Source organism: Chrysemys picta, chromosome 4, assembly GCF_011386835.1.
Source record: "Chrysemys picta bellii isolate R12L10 chromosome 4, ASM1138683v2, whole genome shotgun sequence".
NCBI lineage: Eukaryota > Metazoa > Chordata > Testudines > Emydidae > Chrysemys > Chrysemys picta.
This window is the reverse complement of record NC_088794.1, coordinates 114,754,364-114,766,748: the sequence shown is the minus strand read 5'-3', so window position 1 is coordinate 114,766,748 and position 12,385 is coordinate 114,754,364. Positions and strand designations below refer to the sequence as shown.

Here is a 12,385-nt window from a genome sequence, read left to right as displayed (position 1 = left end):
AAAAAACGCACTCGCGATGACATGTTTTCCGAGCTCATGCAGTCCTCCCACACTGATAGGGCACAGCTTAATGCATGGAGCCATTCAGTGGCAGAGGCCAGGAAAGAATTAAATGAGCGCAAAGAGCGGAGGCAGGATGCGATGCTGAGGTTAATGGGGGAGCAAACGGACATGATGAAGCAACTGTTGGAGCTGCAGGAAAGCCAACAAGAGCGCAGACCCCCGCTGCATCCACTGTATAACCGCCTACCCTCCTCCCCATGTTCCATAGCCTCCTCACCCAGTCGCCCAAGAACAGGGGGCGGGGGGGAGAGAGGCTCTGGGCACCTAACCACTCCACTGCAGAGGATGGCCGAAGCAATAGAAGGCTGTCATTCAAACAGTTTGATTTTTAGTGTGGCTACAATAAGCAATGTGGCCTTGTCCTTCCCTCCTCCCCCACCCCACCCGGGCTACCTTGTCTGTTATCTCTCTTTTTTTTTTTAATTAATAAAGAAAGAATGCATGGTTTCAAAACAATAGTTACTTTATTTCAAAGTGGGGAGGGTGGTTGGCTTACAAGGAATTAAAATCAACAAAGAGGCAGGTTTTCATCAAGGAGAAACACACACAACTGTCACACCGAAGCCTGGCCAGTCATGAAACTGGTTTTCAAAGCCTCTCTGATGCGCAGCACGCCTTGCTGTGCTCTTCTAATCACCTTGGTGACTGGCTGCTCAAAATTGGACACCAGGCGATTTGCCTCAACATCCCACCCCGTCATAAACGTCTCCCCCTTACTCTCACAGATATTATGGCACACACAGCAAGCAGCAATAACAATGGGAATATTGGTTGCGCTGAGGTCTGACCTAGTCAGCAAACAGCTCCAGCGAGCTTTTAAACATCCAAAGGCACATTCTACCACCATTCTGCACTTGCTCACCTATAATTGAACTGCTCCTTACTACTGTCCAGGCTTCATGAGCCATGGGAGCAAGGGATAGACTGGGGTAGGTGCGACCACGTGATCCTGCTGGCTGGGAGGGCAGTCTGAGGCAGAAGCCTCCAGTTCGCATGATATTCCAGGCAGGACTGAATCTCCATGAGACGAAACTTAAAGAAGAGAATGGCCTGGAATCTCTGACTTCCATTCGGTGCTCTAAGAGGAGGATGGCCATGTCTGTCCAGGTGTCCCTGATCGACCTCACTGAGGAGGATTCCACGGAGTCCTCCCAGAGCAGCAGTACCCCGTCTGGCAGCAGCACCCAGGAGGATCAGAACAGATCCCCCGAGCTCGTCACTGGGGAGCAGGAGAGCAGAGTTGCAGGGGAAGTGGTGGAATACCAGGATGGGTAAGATTTTGGAATTGGGGAGCACGTGTCGGGGAAGATCAAGGGCTTCTCCTGGTGGCCTGCAATCATTGTCTCCTACAGAGTCATGTTCATACATCAGGCAATCTCTGGAATGCGCTGGGTGCAATGGTTTGGGGATGGGAAGTTCTCCGAGGTTTCAGCAGACAAGCTGGTGGATCTGATGGCTTTTAGGCAGCATTTCAATCACTCCACATTTAATAAGCTGGTCTCCTATCGACGAGCCATACACCATGCCCTGGAGGTTGCTAGGAGCCGGGTAGGGAAGACATTCCCAGAACCCCCGGCCAAGCAGCTAAAGACTAACTTCTGCAACAACAGCAAGGAGCGGGTGGAGGAGGACCAGAGCAGAGAGCAAATGGTTTCCAAAGTCACAAACAACAACAGGATCCTTGAAGACAGTTGTTTATCGTGCAGGAGAAAAAACCCAGTCACATTCTACCCGCTGTTTGAGGGGGACCTGCCAGACTTACAGGGATTGATTCCTGGAGCTCTTCTACATGTACGACAAGGATGGGTACCAGTCCTACTGCACCATCTGCTGCGAAGGCAAGGAGCTGCTGCTGTGTAGCAATGGCAGCTGCTGCAGGTGCTTCTGTGTCGAATGCTTGGAGGTCCTGGTAGGGCAAGGTACCTCGGACAAGGCAAAAGAGCAAGAGCCCTGGAGCTGTTACATGTGTCAACCACAGAAGTGCTATGGGGTGTTACAGCGCCGACCGGACTGGAATGTACGGCTGCAAGACTTCTTCACCAGCGACAAAGGACAGGAATATGATGCACCTAAAATCTAAAAAGGCCCGCATGTTTCCTAGCATCACTACCCTTGATAACAGAACGTCAATGATTGCATTGGCTACTTGGATCACAGCAGCCCCCACAGTAGACTTGCCCACAACAGCAGCAGTAGTGGGGAGCTGAGCGGGCTCCATGCTTGGCGTGGTATGGCGTCTGCATGGGTAACCCAGGAAAAAAGGCGTGAAACGATTGTCTGCCGTTGCTTTCACGGAGGGAGGGGTGACTGACGACATGTACCCAAAACCACCCGCGACAATGTTTTTGCCCCATCAGGCACTGGGGGGTTAACCCAGAATTCCAATGGGCAGCGGAGTCTGTGGGAACTGTGGGATAGGTACCCACAGTGCACCACTCCATAAGTCAATGCTAGCCACGGTAGTGAGGATGCACTCCGCCGACTTAATGCGCTGAGTGGGAACATACGCAATCGACTGTATAAAATCGATTTCTAAAAATCGACTTCTATAAAATCGACCTAATTTCATAGTGTAGACATACCCTTGGAAGGGATTTTATTCCCTTTCCACCCTGTACTTTGAGCTGTGAATTCAGCTGATGGGAGGAATCATGACTCATCTTCATGGGGGGAAGAGCAGAGCAGCAAAGTCTTTTGTTCTCTTTATTGTTCCACAACAATCCAGCTGGTGTTGATGGGCCTTCCATGTTGGCCAGGAGGTAACACCTTCTGTTGGAGAACAACATTTTACACTAGTTAATGTCTCTCGCCTGTCTGATGATTTACACAGGCTTACAATACAAATGCAAATATACAAACATTACCTTACAATATTGGATACAGATGCTATACATGAAATTAATGCATGCAGCAACTCTCAAGCACCCAAAAAAGTCTAAACACTAAACATATTCTTATAATCCTAATAACTATTTTAACAATACTAACATACAGGTGAACCAGACTCAAGAAAGATATCTTGGAGTCATTGTGGATAATTCTCTGAAAACATCCAGTCAATGAAACTAACATAATGTTGTGAATCATTAAGAAATCGATAGATAACACTGCTCTACAGCCAAAATGCTTCTGAAATAAATGTAGTCAAACTTTACTAATTCTGCGTCACTGAGAATGAAAATGATGCTTAAAATTGTTGATTGGCTCTAGTTTTCAAGATATGCTATTTGGTCAGTATATACGACCCTTGACTTGGGAATGGCGGAGGATAAGTGAGTTATAAAGGGAAGGGATCTCAATTTAAACCAGAAATGACTAAAATACATCTTTGACTGGATCTGTGAATAAATCTATGACTGGGTTTGGACAGTACTTGCTTTTTAGGCAAAACAATGAATGATGCAATCTGAAGCTGGTATTGCGTCATACATGATATGAATTGCATCATGTTATTCCTAGAAGTCATGGATGATGCAATCATAACAAAGCTTACATCACTCTGCTGAACAAATTGCCCTATATCGGCTCTAGAAATCATACAGTGTCATGCTCTCTTATTTGTCAGTGTTTGATTTTGCAAAGGGACACATTTCTGTTTAGCCAAAGTGAGCAGAGATGCCTCGTACTTGTGTGAACAGTGCAGATAACTTCTGCTATGTTTGTGGTGAAGTGACTTTTGCATCACAAAAGCGCAGTATAACCACTATGGTTAAGAAAGCCTATCACCTTTATTTTGGCTGCAAAATTGGAGATCAGGACAAGAGGGGGGCCGCACACATATGCTGCAACATTTGTGCAACAAATCTTCGCCAGTGGTTGAACAAGAAAAGGAAATCTATGCCTTTTGCATTGCCAATGATTTGGAGAGAGCCAACAGATCATACCAGCAATTATTACTTCTGCATGGTGCCTCCAGTTGGGAAAGGTGTGTCAAAGAAGAAAAAGTGGACTGTGCATTATCCAAACATTCCATCAGCTATACGCCCAGTACCCCACGGAGAAGGACTGCCGGTTCCTGATGCACCAGAATCATTCTCACTTGAGTCAGACGAGGAAGAGGATGAAACTTCTGGTCCTGAACCATCAATGTCACAGGACCCACATTTTCTCCCATCCTCCTCCTCTGAACCACACCTCATAACACAAGGTGAACTGAATGACCTTGTCAGGGATTTGGAACTACTCAAGAGTAAGGCAGAGCTGTTGGGCTCCAGACTACAGCAGTGGAATCTCCTGGCAGGTGATATTAGGGTTTCCATGTTCTGTGACCGTCAAAAGGATCTTGTCCCATTCTTCTTCATGGAAGGTGATCTTGTAGCCTGCAACAACATCGATGGTGTGATGGCAGCCCTCAACATCGTTCACGATCCAGATGAGTGGAGACTGTTCATTGATTCATCGAAGACGAGTCTTAAAGCTGTTTTACTGCATAATGGCAATGTTTTGCCATCAATTCCAGTTGGTCATGCAGTCCATATGAAGGAAACCTATGACAACATGAAACAACTTTTGAGGTGCATAAACTATGACCAACATCAGTCGCAGCTTTGTGGCAATTTGAAGGTTGTTGCTCTCTTGCTTGGTCTGCAGACTGGATACACAAAGTATTGCTGTTTTCTCTGCGAATGGGATAGTCGTGTAAGAGATTCCCATTACATCAAGAAAGATTGGCCACTCCGACAGTCATTAGAGCCTGGGAGGAAAAGTGTTCAGCATCCATCACTTGTTGAATCAAGGAAGATTTTGTTACCACCCTTACACATCAAGCTGGGTCTGATGAAGAACTTTGTCAAGGCCATTGACAAAACACAAGCAGCTTTCAAGTACCTCCGTGGAAAATTTCCAAGGTTAAGTGAAGCTAAGATAAAGGAAGGTGTCTTTGTTGGTCCTCAGATTCATGAACTTCTTCGAGATGATGCATTTGACCATACACTGCGTGGCAAGGAAAAGACGGCATGGAAAGCCTTCCAGTTAGTGGCAATACATTTTCTTGGAAACAACAAAGCAGACAACTACAGGTTGTTGGTGGAAAACCTCCTCAAGGCATACGAAAGCCTTGGTTGCAACATGTCACTAAAGATACATTTTTTGCACTCTCATCTAGATTTTTTTCCACCGAACTGCGGAGCAGTGAGCGACAAGCACGGCGAGCGATTTCACCAGGACATTGCAACAATGGAGAAACGCTATCAGGGCAAATGGAGCCCATCAATGCTTGCAGACTATTGCTGGACAGTGACAAGAGATGCTCCATTTAATGAATACAAGAGACAAGCCAAGAAGCGCTGAGTAGACACTGAATAGGACTAAACTATGTACATAATAGTTTTTTGCCTTTTGTTTCATAATAAATTTTATTTATATAACCCTTTTGCTGATTTTTAAAGTGTTACATAAACAGGACAGGTGAAATATTATCATGTAAAGCAACCATAAACACATGAAAAGACCTAGGTTTACAATTTATGACTAAAACTCTACTATCTACACAATATACATAGACATAAAATGTAAAAACTTAAATATCTTAGAAACAGTAGCCAATCAGTTGTTTTAATTGTCATATTTGAATTCAGCACATCAAAATACATAATAAATAGCACATTTTATCTCTGAAGCAGACAACTTCTCAAAAATTGTAGACCAGTGTAATAAGACAGAAAATATATTGCCTCTATAAATCCATGGTACGCCCACATCTTGAATACTGTGTGCAGATGTGGTCGCCCCATCTCAAAAAAAAATATTGGAATTGGAAAAGGTTCAAAAAGGGTAACAAAAATTATTAGGGGCATGGAACAACTTCCATATGAGGAGAGGTTAATAAAACTGGGACTTTTCAGCTTGGAAAAGAGATGACTAAGGGGAGATATGATAGAAGTCTATAAAATCATGACTGGTGTGGAGAAAGTAAATAAGGAAATATTATTTACTCCTCATAACACAAGAACTAGGGGTCACAAAATAGAATTAATAGGCAGCAAAAGGAAGTATTTCTTCACATAACGCACTGTCAACTTGTAGACCTCTTTGCCAGAGGATGTTGTGAAAGCCAAGACTATCACAGTGCAAAAAAAGAACTAGATAGATTCATGGAGGGTAGGTCCATCAATAGCTATTAGCCAGGATGCACAGGGATGGTGTCCCTAGCCTCTGTTTGCCAGAAGCTGGGAATGGGCAACAGGGGATGGATCACTTGATGATTACCTGGTCATTTCATTCCCACTGGGGCACCTGGCATTGGCCACTGTTGGAATACAGGATTCTGGGCTAGATGAACCTTTGGTCTCACCCAGTATGGCCTTTCTTATGTTCTTAACTATCCTGAGTAATTTTGTATTGTCTACAAATTTTGCCACCTCATAGTTCATCCCTTTTTCCAGATCATTTATGAATATGTTGAACAGCACAGGTACCAGTACAGATCCTATTCACCTCTTATCATTGTGAAAACTGACCATTTACTCCTACCCTTTGTTTCCTGTCTTTTAACCAGTTACTGATCCATGAGAGGACCTTCCCTCTTATCTCATGACTGCTTAGTTTGCTTTAGAGCAGGAGTGGGGAAACTTTTTGGCCTGAGGGCCACGTCAGGGTTCCAAAACTATGGAGGGCCGGGTAGGGAAGGCTGTGCCTCCCCAAACAGCCTGGCCCCCGCCCCCTATCCGCCCCCTCCCACTTCCCGCCCCCTGGCTGCCCCCCTCAGAACCTCCCACCCATCCAACACCCCCTGCTCCTTGTCCCCTGACCACCCCCTCCCGGGACCCCCTGCTCCTAACCGCCACCCCCCCCCCCGAGACCCCAACCTCTATCCAACCCCCCTACTCCCTGTCCCCTGACTTCCCCGTCCCCTGAGCGCCCACCCAAATCTCTGACACATCCAACCACCTCCTGTTCCCTGTCCCCTGACTGCCCCCTCCGTCCCCCTGCCCCTTATCTAAACCCCCTACTCCCCGCCCCCTTACCATGCTGCTCAGAGCAGCATGTCTGGCAGCTGCGCCACCCGCTGGAGCCAGCCACGCCACCGCAGTGCCCGGCTCGAACTTGCAGCCCCACCGCCCAGAGCACTGGCGGTACGGTGAGCTGAGGCTGTTGGGGAGGGGGGACAGTAGGGGAGGGGCCGGGGGCTAGCCTCCCCGGCCGGGAGCTCAAGAGCCGGGCAGGACAGTTCTGCAGGCCGGTTGTGGCACACAGGCCATAGTTTTCCCACCTCTGCTTTAGAGCATTTGGTGGGGGACTTTGTCAAAGACTTACTGCATATTGAGGGGTCAGTGCCATGGGCCCATTCCTTCTTCTGTGCCAGCCCATGGAAGTGGTTGGCCCCAAGTGCAGGATAAACACATGCTCCACCCTTTTAAAGACTCTAGCAGTAGCCTTTGTACAGCATGCTGTTTCGGATAATTTGCCTCCAGGAGCTTGTGCTTGTCACAACTGATGCTTGGGTGGTCAGAGCTAATGGTTGGAGCAGTGCCAAAGGTCAGAGTCAAGAACCAGGAGGCAGAGCTGGGGTCAGGAGTTTAAGAGCAAACCAAGAGGCAGGACCATCACTATAACTGGCAGGGGAATCCACCTTGTTGCACAGATACTTCCTGGAACTCTTCCCGGAACTCCTCCTGGGCTTAAATAGGGTGCCTGCACCAATCAGGGCCCACAAGGGAAGCTGTCAGTCTGCTTTCCAAGGTGGTACTTTCTGTGGGTTTTTTTCTTCACAAGGTTTAGATGCTAATGTGCACAGCCCTATCACAGCTGCTGGGTAGGGGTGCAGAGGTGTCGACCTCCCTGCAGACCCGGGTTCTAGCCCCTGCAGGAACCTCGCATTACTGGGACCAAAGACATACATACCTCAGTATGACCCATAGTTTGCTTTAGAATCTCATAAAGGTACCCTATGAATGTCAATCATTATAATCATTATTATTACATATTTCCTTGTCATTCTCTATTAGAAATCAGAGATGAAAAAAATAAACTAGGGTATCCAGTGCATCCTCATCATTTCCTCTTCTGTCAGTGCAAAAATGTTCGCTACACCGTATTCTCCAATGATTTGTTCAATCTGATTTTAAATGGTTTCTGGACAATACAGATTACTTTCGTTTCCTCTTTTTAAAAAACTAGTTGATGTTGAAGGAAAGAGTAAAATTGTATTAGCTGTATTTGTCAAACTCCTGTGGCATCATGAAGGTGGGTCACTGACTCTCTTAATTTATGACATTCTGATGTGGGCCAGATCACAGGCATTTCACCTGGCATTGAACATTAACACCTTCTAACTCCCTTTCAAAGGTACCATTTCATACTGTCTCTCCTATCATATCTGTTTTGTCTGCTTTATATCTCACATTTCTTTTTTATCCTTCCTCACAAGCACACCTTGCATTTCTTTGGCTCCTTCAAATTCTCTCACACATTAACAGTTTCAAGAATAAAGTCAGTCTTTATGATTGGCCAGGAGACACAATTTATTTTATATTTGACTTGCTGCAGAATGCAGCCATTCCCCCCATGTAGACGGTTAACACAAGCTTATTTACAGGTAACATTAATTAGGTAGGTTTAATTTTATTTTGCTAATCAAGAATCATTTGTGTTCAGTGTTTTATAAATTCGAAGAAAAGACTGCTTGGAATAAAATAAATAAATGCTTATTTAGCTAAATTCTCAGTTTGTATTTGGATAAAAAAATGAAAATTGGAAAATAGATTATCAAAATTTCAGGGATTTTTGTTCTTTTCTTTCTGGAAAAACAGAATTTTTCCAAGATAAATGGTAAGAATGATTGGCTGGCTCCTCACATTTTGATTTCAAAGAGCTATTTGAAAGTCATGGGAATAACTATTCTACACTATCTGATTATATTTGTAAGCACAGACATTTTTTCCTGCTTTCTCCCTATGCTGACTCTTCAGCAGTACAGAATGGCAGTCCCTATTTCCCTGGAATCCTGAGGCAATGGACAGAGAACTGAACCGGATGGTGATACAAAAACTTTACCTCCAGGTTAATATTATGAATTCAGCCCAAGTCAGCAGTGATGCAAAGCCATGACCATTTTAGAGCTGTTTGTTAATCTATCTGAAATGAGTTGGGGGCGGGGAAGTCTTCAGTCTAGATCCTACCTGACATGTGTCCACATTGTTTAGTACCAATGGTAATTGTTTTCCTAGTTTCATTGATGGCGGCTGCTGCAGAGAGACCAAGGACTGAATGGTCCATTGAGACTGAACTTTGCTTTGACTCCTAGAGGTGGTCTCTTCATTCCAGGGTTGAAGACATTGCTTACATGTTCATAAAAGTGTGGATGAAGTTTACTCTGATGCTCTCTGTGCTATGGATTAATAGAGATTCCAGAGCTGTCAATCCATCTTTTATCAGTACAAAATTAACTTAACTTTTTTAACTGAAAAAACAAACAGATTAAGGAATCAATATTTGCCAGAGAACCACAAAATCGGGTGTTGGGGGGAGTGGGTTGGCAGGTTAAGATGATATTTTCAAGATTATAAGAGAGTGTTGCAAGGACTGGAGAGTAAAATTAGAAGCTACAGAAATGTCCTCAGTGGTCCCCCTGTCTTGATGCAGATCATGTATCATGCGTTGCTCAGTCCTGAGGCTCAAGGCTGGTCTTAAGGAAAATGTGAACTTGTATTTTGGTGTCCCTTTCCCCCGCTGCCTCCCTGAGCTCCCCATCCACCCCCTCATCATCCCAGCCTCGGCTGCCTTTCCGGGCTCCCCACAATGGGTCAGCAGGCCAAAGGTAGGCACAGTGACAGGAGGACACCTGAGGGCTGTGGTGGCAGGGAAGCATGGTGACCTGAGAGCCCCAGAAAGTGGGGGAAGGACCCAGAGGAGTACAGATAGCATCTCACTGGTGTGGGAATGCAGGGGTGGCAGTGACATGGGGGCTCCAGAAGGGCAGATTGCTCCCTACATCCCAGTACTGAACATCCCCAATATTCAAGTGCCCCTTCCCAGTCTCAGGGAAGGTGGGTTAATGGAGGGGATGGGGGAGAGGTTAAAATGAAACACTCCAGTGCATTTGAGGTAGGGTTACCAGATAGGAACTGTGAAAAAACGGGATGGGGGTGGGGGGTAATAGGCACCTATATAAGAAAAAGTCCTAAAAAACAGGACTGTCCCTTTAAAAATGGGACGGATGGTCACCCTAATTTGAGGTAGCTTGGGAGGGTTGTGATGGTGGAAGGTTCACTCCTGAAATATCCCCAACCTCCTTCACTGACATCTGTCTTTGGGATGAGCAAGAAAATGGGGAACCCCTGAGAGCTAGGGAGCATGAGGAACTGGGGGGGTCAGAGTGTGGCATAGGGGAGGGGGACCTTGAAGACTTGGGTGACACACTGGGAATCTGGGACCCGGGGGGCAGAGGGAGGGGCCTCCTGGGAGCTGGGTGGGCATGGAAGGAGGCTAGTATCTGGGAGCACAGGAGAGGCCCCTGGGAGCTGGGTGGGCATGTCGGGGGCTGGGACCTGGTGGCACAGGGAAGGCCCCCCTGGGACCTGGTGGGGCAGGGTCCTGGGGGCACAGGGAGGGGCCCACTAGGAGCTGGGTGGACATGGAGGGGGTCTGGGACCTTAAGGCACAGGGAGGATCCCCCTGGGAGCCGGGGTGTGAGATCAGGATACCCCCCCGACTTGTCTCTTTCCCCTGCAGTTTTTCAGCTCCCTTTCCCTCCCAATCCTTGGGCAGTCACACACCCCCTAAGGCCGGCCTTACTGAGGCCAATTCTTAGAAAGAAGAATGGAGGGAGAAACAAATGTTTTTGGGGGTCTCTCTCCAGATGCTATTCTAAAGGCAGCTCAACTACATCCTGTTGGAATTTTCCTGTGTGTTTCTCAGGGAGTCAAGGGGGCAGCAAACTGCCAAGAATTGTCCTCGCTGCAACAGAATGTTGCCATACCAGAACTTCCCTACCCATCTATCCTGCACTCATCTGTTCCTTACTCTCCTTTCCCTGACTTCATCCTGACCCCTTTCCTCCAGCCCCTCCAGTATCTCTTTCAAAGTACCTCTTGGACCCCCATCTCCCAATACAAGGCTGAATTAAAGCAATCTGGGGCCCTCAGCACACTCCAGATGGGTAAAGTGACCATATTGGGACAGTCCCAGTTTTTCATATATCATCTCAGTGTCTCAGATACTTCTTTAGGGACCTGAAACATCCAATTTTCATTTCATAAATCAAAATGCTTGTTTTTATAAGTACAAAATGTTTATTCAGAACATTGTTATACCTATACCTGTGTTTAATAGGAATAGTCAAGTAGAATGAGTGTTTAGTGTGGTGAACAGTGCTTGGAGTGAAGAGAAAAGCTGAATGAGGGTAGACACTAACAAAGCTGTTCTTTAGCTTAAAGAGAATGGTAAGAACACTTGTTCTGTGTATCATTCAGTACACGAGGGTACTAGGATAAATCCTCCACTAAGAAATATTCGTCACTGAGTCAGAAGCTGGCAGTAGTGGCATCAGCACATTTTTTTTTAAAGTGTATTTTATCTTCTGTATAAGTATCTTATATCCTTAAAAATGTCACAAAATTTCTGATGGCATCATCCCCACTAATTCATGATGGAGTGATGACAGCAGGACCCTCCCTCCCACATAGTCCCCCTTTGGGGTGATTTTTGGTGGAGGGCCATAGAGCAATGGGTTTCAGAGTTAACAACCATTTAGATGAATGAAGCAGTTCATACCTCTGAGTGCAAAGCATAACAATAATAAAGTTTTGAGGTCACAGATGCATCAATCACTGTGACTGAGCCTGAATCCAATGGGAGAGTATGCGGTACGAGACTGAGGCTCCTTGGCAAAGGGTCTCCTATGCTTTGCAAATAACTCTCACCTCAGAGCTTTCAAACTCAATACACCAAACCCACGTCTTGCAGGATATTTATCCATAAAGAGTAATGTGTAAGGTATCTACGGAAAGCTTGTAACTTATCAAGATTCATAATCATTGTGAGATATATGTACAGGTAATATTTAATGAATAATGTATTCATATTGAAATTATGCTTTATGGACTTGGAGTAAAAAATAGTCACCAGGGGATCATTAGGGCTCTGTGACTTCTGCAGGGGCCAGTGTAGCTGATCCCAGGGCTGCCCAAGCAGCTGACTCCATGGCCAGCTGCTCAGGTGGCCCCTGGGACAGCCACACCAGCTGCTGCTCTGGTGGCCCCGGGCGGGTAGCAAGAGCAGCTGAGTTCTGCAACCCCAGGCAGCAGTCCCCGAGCAGCTGGCCAGAGCAGCATGGTCTGCGGCCCTGGGCAGCTGTCCCTGGCCGGCCTGAGCAGCCGCGGTC

At 46.3% G+C, this 12,385-nt stretch overlaps 1 pseudogene; it reads left to right on the top strand.

The window, feature by feature from the left end:
• The first annotated feature begins 794 nt into the window (after positions 1-794).
• LOC101931502 (DNA (cytosine-5)-methyltransferase 3B-like) lies at positions 795-2,319 on the top strand (annotated as a pseudogene).
• Positions 2,320-12,385: the final 10,066 nt, after the last annotated feature.